The sequence below is a fragment of the Tenrec ecaudatus genome, chromosome X (assembly GCF_050624435.1).
Source record: "Tenrec ecaudatus isolate mTenEca1 chromosome X, mTenEca1.hap1, whole genome shotgun sequence".
In the NCBI taxonomy this organism is placed as follows: domain Eukaryota; kingdom Metazoa; phylum Chordata; class Mammalia; order Afrosoricida; family Tenrecidae; genus Tenrec; species Tenrec ecaudatus.
Window position 1 is genome coordinate 1,221,041 of NC_134548.1, and position 6,201 is coordinate 1,227,241.

Consider the following 6,201-nt stretch of genomic DNA (forward strand, 5'->3'; position numbering starts at 1 on the left):
TTTCCAGGAAGGACGGGACGCACGTCAGGTTGGACGGCAGTAGCAAAGGGCCCAGCCACGTGCAACAGAGCGCCCGTGGGTGTGGACCTCGGGAGGGGGGATCCGGGAGGCTTCCACGGCCACTGGATCCACAAGACTCTGCACCCGCCGGCCTGTGACCCTCCTGCATTCGGCGACATTGCATGGCTGCGTGCGTCTGGAGAGGACTTTATTGATCGGTATTGGACATGCGGGCTGATATTGGACATATGGACTTGACCTGGCCTGGGCTGGGCTGTCTTCTCCATGTGCAATGGCTCTTGTCTAGAAAGCGCTTTCTTGTGCACCCAGCGGCGTCCATGAACGTGTCCCTCTACTGCACGCGGATGTTCTGCACGCGTTTCTGAAGCAGAGCACCAGGTTCCCGGGAGGGGATTCGAACCACTGACCCTTGGATGAGTCGTGGAGAGACGAGCGCTTTGCACGCCGCGCTCAGAATTGCCCGGATGACAACGGACGAGCGCCCCCTTGTGGGCTCGGCGGATCGCGTTCCCGGACCCGCCTGGGAAACGCCCGCTGGGAGGGCGGCGGTCCTCCAGGCCGCCAGGGGGCGCCGTGCGCCGGAAGTGAGCTCACGCACGCGGCCGTCTCTTCCGGAGCCTGGAGGCGCCCGCCGGGAGCGCCCCCGCCCGAGCCTGCTGGGGGTTCGCATCCGCCCCGCAGCCCCTCGGGACGTTGCCATCGGCCGCGGGGAACCCCGGGGGCCGAGCCCGGGGGTCGGAGGAGCTGGACGGTGCCCGGCCCCAGGCCCTGGACACAGGCCGGCGCGCGCGGAGCCCGAGACCCGCGGACTTCCGGCTCTGCGGGCCCGCGTCGCCCTTCGGGGTGCGCGGATGGGGGGCCCCCTCCCAGAGGGACCGACAGCCAGTCCTGTGGAGACTGGCCGCACCCAGAGGCCCGAGGGCGGGAGAAGACGTAGCCGGGAAGCAGGACGCGGGTGCCCGCCCCTGGGGGTGGGGGAGGGGGAGGGGGGAGAGGAGGGGGAGGGAGAAGAGGAGGGGGAGGGGAAGAGGAGGCGGGGGGAGGGGAGGGGGAGGGAGGGGAGGAGGGGGAGGGGGGAAGAGGAGGGGGAGGGGGTGAGAGGGGAGGGGAGAGAAAATGGGGGAGGGAGGAGGGGGAGGGAGGGGAGAGGAGGGGGACGGGGAGAGGGAGGGAGGGGAGAGAAGATGGGGGCGGGGGAGGGTTGAGAGAAGGAGAGGGAGAGGAGGGGAGAAGATGGGGGAGGGAGGAGGGGGAGGGGAGAGGAGGCGGGGGGGGGGGAGGGAGGGGAGGAGGGGGAGGGGGGAAGAGGAGGGGGAGGGGGTGAGAGGGGAGGGGAGAGAAGATGGGGGAGGGAGGAGGGGGAGGGGGTGAGAGGGGAGGGGAGAGAAGATGGGGGAGGGAGGAGGGGGAGGGAGGGGAGAGGGAGGGAGGGGAGAGAAGATGGGGGAGGGGAGGGGGGAGGGGAATGGGTGGAGGGGGGGAGAGAAGGGGAGGATGAGAAGAGATGGGTGGAGGGAGAGGGGGGAGAGGGAGAGACACCCCCCCCCCACGGAGCTCTGTCCCATCAGACCCGCCCCGGGGTGCTGTGCTGCCCCCCACCCCCAGCGCACTCCGTGGGGACCTGCTTCGGCGGCTCCTGTCGGGAGACGGGGCCCCAGGTGACGACGTGGCGCTGCCTGACCAAGTAGCCGGAATGTGGGGCCTTTTCCTGGAAATCCGGAAAAGCGGGCGTCCCGCAGAGGGGGCTGGGCCGGCACACTCCCGCCTGGTCCTCGGGTCCTCGCAGGAGGGGGTTCACGGGGGGGGGGGGGGGGGAGGGCAAGGGGCTCCAGCAAGAACCCAGCTTGTGCTTGCTTCTCTTACACCCTCCCGTCTCCCCCTCCTCTCCCCCCCCTCTGCTGTACCCCCTCCCCCCTGTCAATCTGTCCCTTCCTCTCCCGCCCTCTCGTTTCTCCCCCTCCCTCCTCTTCCCGGTCATCAGCCGTCATCCTCCGAGGCTCGGACGGACACACGGATACACACACGGCTCCCTGCTGGGAAGAAGCAGGTCCAGCAGCTGTCTGTCTGCACCTCGTTGTCGCTGCCGCTGTCTCTGAGTCATTCTGTCTCTGGGAGACTCCAGGGGACCGACACCCGGAAGTGGGGGTGCTTCCAGGCTGTGATCTTGATGGGACCTGGGCTTTGGGCTTAGCAGCCAAGTGCACGTCCACTGCACCACCCGGGATCCATGAGAGACTGAGACAGATCCATAGAGATCCACTGCCCTGGAGGCAGGCGAGGCCAACGCACTGCCACCCTGCAGCACAGGGCATGCAGACACACAGACACACTGCCTCGAGTGGACAGACTCACGGGGACCCTGCCGGACAGGGCGGAGCTGCCCCTGGGGGTCTCCCCGGCGGTCAGTCTGCACGGGAGCGGCTTAGCCGTCCAGTGTTGATCCCAGCGAGGCACCAGGTTGCCTTCAGTTGTGTCTGGGAGAGATGGAAACTGCCTTCTGGATGGACAAGCCTGTGGGGGTGGGGGACGTGTCCAGAGACAATGGCTCCCCATCTTGGTGTCCGTGTTGGACAACGGGGTCTATGCTTTCTGTAGCTCTGTGTGTGTGTTTATGGGGGTGGGGATATAAGGGGGACGCATTGGTGCCTCCGGGACCATTGTCACATCCACCATGGACGGAACAACGAGGAGATGCTGTCGGGAGAGACCCGTCCCTGGAGGAAGGCGTCCAGCGTGGGGAAGCGGAGGGGCCTTCGAGGAGGAGATGGACGGACGCCGGGGCTGCAGCCGTGGGCTCGGACCTAAGATCATCGCAGGCACAGCGATGTCGCGGGAAAGGAAGGCGCTTGTTACACGGGACCATAGCAGCTGACAACGAGGACGAAGTCGGCACCGATAACCTTGGTTTCGGAGGAGGACCAGGGACGCCCCCAAGAACTGGGCTCCCTCCAGCACGAAGCGTTCTCCAGCCCCCCGACCCCATTTCCCGGGGCCGACAGCATCCAGGCCGCGCTGCCCGGCTCCAAGCCCGACACGTGGTGTCCTGCACGTTGGGCGCGTCATCGGGGAGACCGGTCCCCTGGCAAAGAGGAGGCACCGCTTGGTAGAGCAGAGGGTCAGGGGACGGGAGGACAAGATGGACGGACGTCGGGGCTCAGACAGCGCAGCGCGGGGGCAGCTGGAGAAGGAAGTTGTCCAGGACTCAGCACAGCACGCCCTGCCCCTCGCGTTCCGCACCCCGTCTGCCCTCTCCCCCAGCACCATCTGCTCCACATCTGCCCTGAGCCGCCCGCGCTGTGCCGCCCGGGGAGGACGTGTTCTCATTGATATAAATAGTCTTGGGCCATAAATCTCATTCCGCGGTTCCATTTATAGCTTCCCCTCGACAAGAGGTTTCTGCGACCTCATCCTGTGTCTGGAGACCCGGGCATCCAGCCGTGCAATCTGGCGATGTCTTCTCTCTCTCTCTCTCTCTTCTCCTCTGTCTCTGTCTCTCTTCTGTCTCTCTTCTCTGTCTCTCTTCTCTGTCTCTCTTCTCTCTCTCCTGTCTCTCTTCTCTGTCTCTCTCTGTCTCTCTCTCTCTCTCTCTCTGTCTCTCTTCTGTCTCTCTTCTCTCTGTCTCTCTTCTCTGTCTCTCTTCTCTCTCTCCTGTCTCTCTTCTCTGTCTCTCTCTGTCTCTCTCTGTCTCTCTTCTCTGTCTCTGTCTCTCTTCTATCTCTCTTCTCTGTCTCTCTTCTCTCTGTCTCTCTTCTCTCTCTCTCTCTCTCTCTCTCTTATCCTCTGTCTCTCTGTCTCTCTTCTCTCTGTCTCTCCTCTCTCTCTTCTGTCTCTGTCTCTCTCTCCTCTCTCTGTCTCTTCTCCTTCTCTGTCTCTGTCCTCTCTCTGTTTCTCTCTCTCTCCTCCTCTCTCCTCTCTGTCTCTCTCTCTCTCTCTGGCTCTCTCTCTGTGTCTTCTCCTTCTCTGTCTCTGTCTCTCTCCTCCCTGTGAATCAGCCACGTCTTAGGGATGGATGATGGATGGACGGACAGGGAGACTATCTCACACGGACAGTGGACGTGTCCTCGGGAGAGACCAGTCCCTGGGGAAGGTCGTCGTGCTTGGGGAAGCGGAGGGGCAGCGGCAGAGAGGACGGCCCTGGACGAGATGCATGGACCCGGGGCTGCAGCCGTGGCTCAGACACGGGCACATGGGGGGGACGGGGCAGGACGGGGTGACGTCCCGCTGTGCTGCACGTCGGGTCGCTATGAGCGGCCTGTCCTTGTTGGCTGGCCGGGGTCCACCCCCCTCAGGGCGACGTCGGGCACCGTAAGCCACGGTCACCCCAACCCGGCCGGCACCCTGACGCGGGCGATGGGCGAATCTAACGGGAAAGTGTGGTCAAGAATGTAGGCAGAGGGCACGTGTGCCCCGAGAAGGCGATCACACTTAGGTCGGCAGATAAACCAGGTGGAAGCAACCACCCCATTGGGCGAAGATAAAAGCGAACGATTCTACAGCACCCGAGGGTGCAAACACGCCCCGCGCCGTGTCCCACGAGGACCTGTGTCTGCAGACTGCGCCCCTTCGAGCCCCCGTCCTCCTTAGCGCTTCACCCGCGGGATTCAGGATGGAACCCCCCGGAGTGACCCTCAGCCTGTAGCAGCGGCAAGGGCCTGCCGTGCTCCCGTGGGTTCCCGGCTGCACTGCCCACCGTGAGCAGCAGCTGGCCGGAGCCGGAAAGCCTCATCTCCCACCAGGCAGTCGAGCCCCGTGGGCGTCAACTGAGTCCACACGGAGGAAGGACACCGGCCTGCCGGTCATGAGATGCAAACCCTCCGGAGAGAGCGGCCTGGGTCTAACTCGCAAACAGCCGGTCTGCAGGAGGCTGCGGATGGCGCTGGACACCCAAGTCTATCTGCAGGGTCCCCCCATCCGAGAAGCCCCCGGGGATCCTCTCTGGCCACAGACCAGGATTCCTGCGGACAAGACGCACGGAGCCACGCGGGAGCTGCGTCCACGGCCACTGGATCCACAAGGCTCTGCACCCGCCGGCCTGTGACCCCCTGCATCCGTGTCATTGCATGAGCTGCGTGCGTCTGGAGAGGAATTTATTGATCAGCATTGGATCTGTGGGCTCATATCGGACTGATGGGCTTGATCTGGGCTGGGCTGTTTTCTCAATAATCAAGTATTCTTTGATTTTTTAAAAACGCTGTCTCTTATTGACACGCGAGTGTCTATGAATTTGCTCCTCTGTTCCTCCTGGACCAGCCTGCTTTAAAGCTGTGTCCCTTGTGCGTGGACTCTGCTTGCTTGGAGGCTGAGGTCGGTCCTGTTCGGTCTGGTCACGGTGCGTGGCTTCCGCGTGGTTGCTTGCTCAGCGCGTCTGTGTGAGCTTCTGCATGCGGAGGCCAGGACAGACAGCTACATGTATGGAGACAGGAGCGGGATTAACAGGTGCGCACGATCCTCCGTAAGGATGCCAATAAATCCTTTTTAAAAAAGGGCAGGATTGTTTTCGGAAGGAGCCAGGCCTTTCTTCCTCTTTCCGTCCGTCTGGAAGCTCCGTTTGCAGAAACCTGCAGCTCGCCGACCACGGGGGGCAGATGAGGTTGCGGGAGGTGCCCTGGCCCAAACCCGGGCCTCCTGCCCGGAAGGCCAAGGTGGTACCGCTGAGACATCCCTGCCCCGTGCCAACTTAGGCCTGCGAACCTCCGTCCACCTCTGTCCCTCCGCCTGCCTCCAGGCCCCCTGCTGCCCGGCCCCCCTCCTCTGGGCCTGATCTGCAAACAAAGCTTCACACGGCGTCCACGGCCCTGCAGCAGCTGGACCAGGGCAGAGACCAGCCGGGTCCCTACGTGATCACAACGCCAAACGTCCTCCGCCCAGTCCCCGCCGCAGGGCCAGTGTCTCTGTGGTCGGGGCAGCGGTGGGGACAGGTACCACGGACAACGTCCGTCCTTCCATCCAACTATGTATCTATCTATCCATCCATCCGTCCATCTATCGATCTCGTTACCAGTCTATCCATCCATCCATCTATCTATCTATCCGTCCATCCATCCATCTATCTATCTACATATCTATCTATCTATCTATCTACCAGTCTATCCATCCATCTATCTATCTATCCATCCATCCATCCATCCATCTATCTCTCTATCTATCCATCTATCTGTCTATCTATCTACCTATCTATCT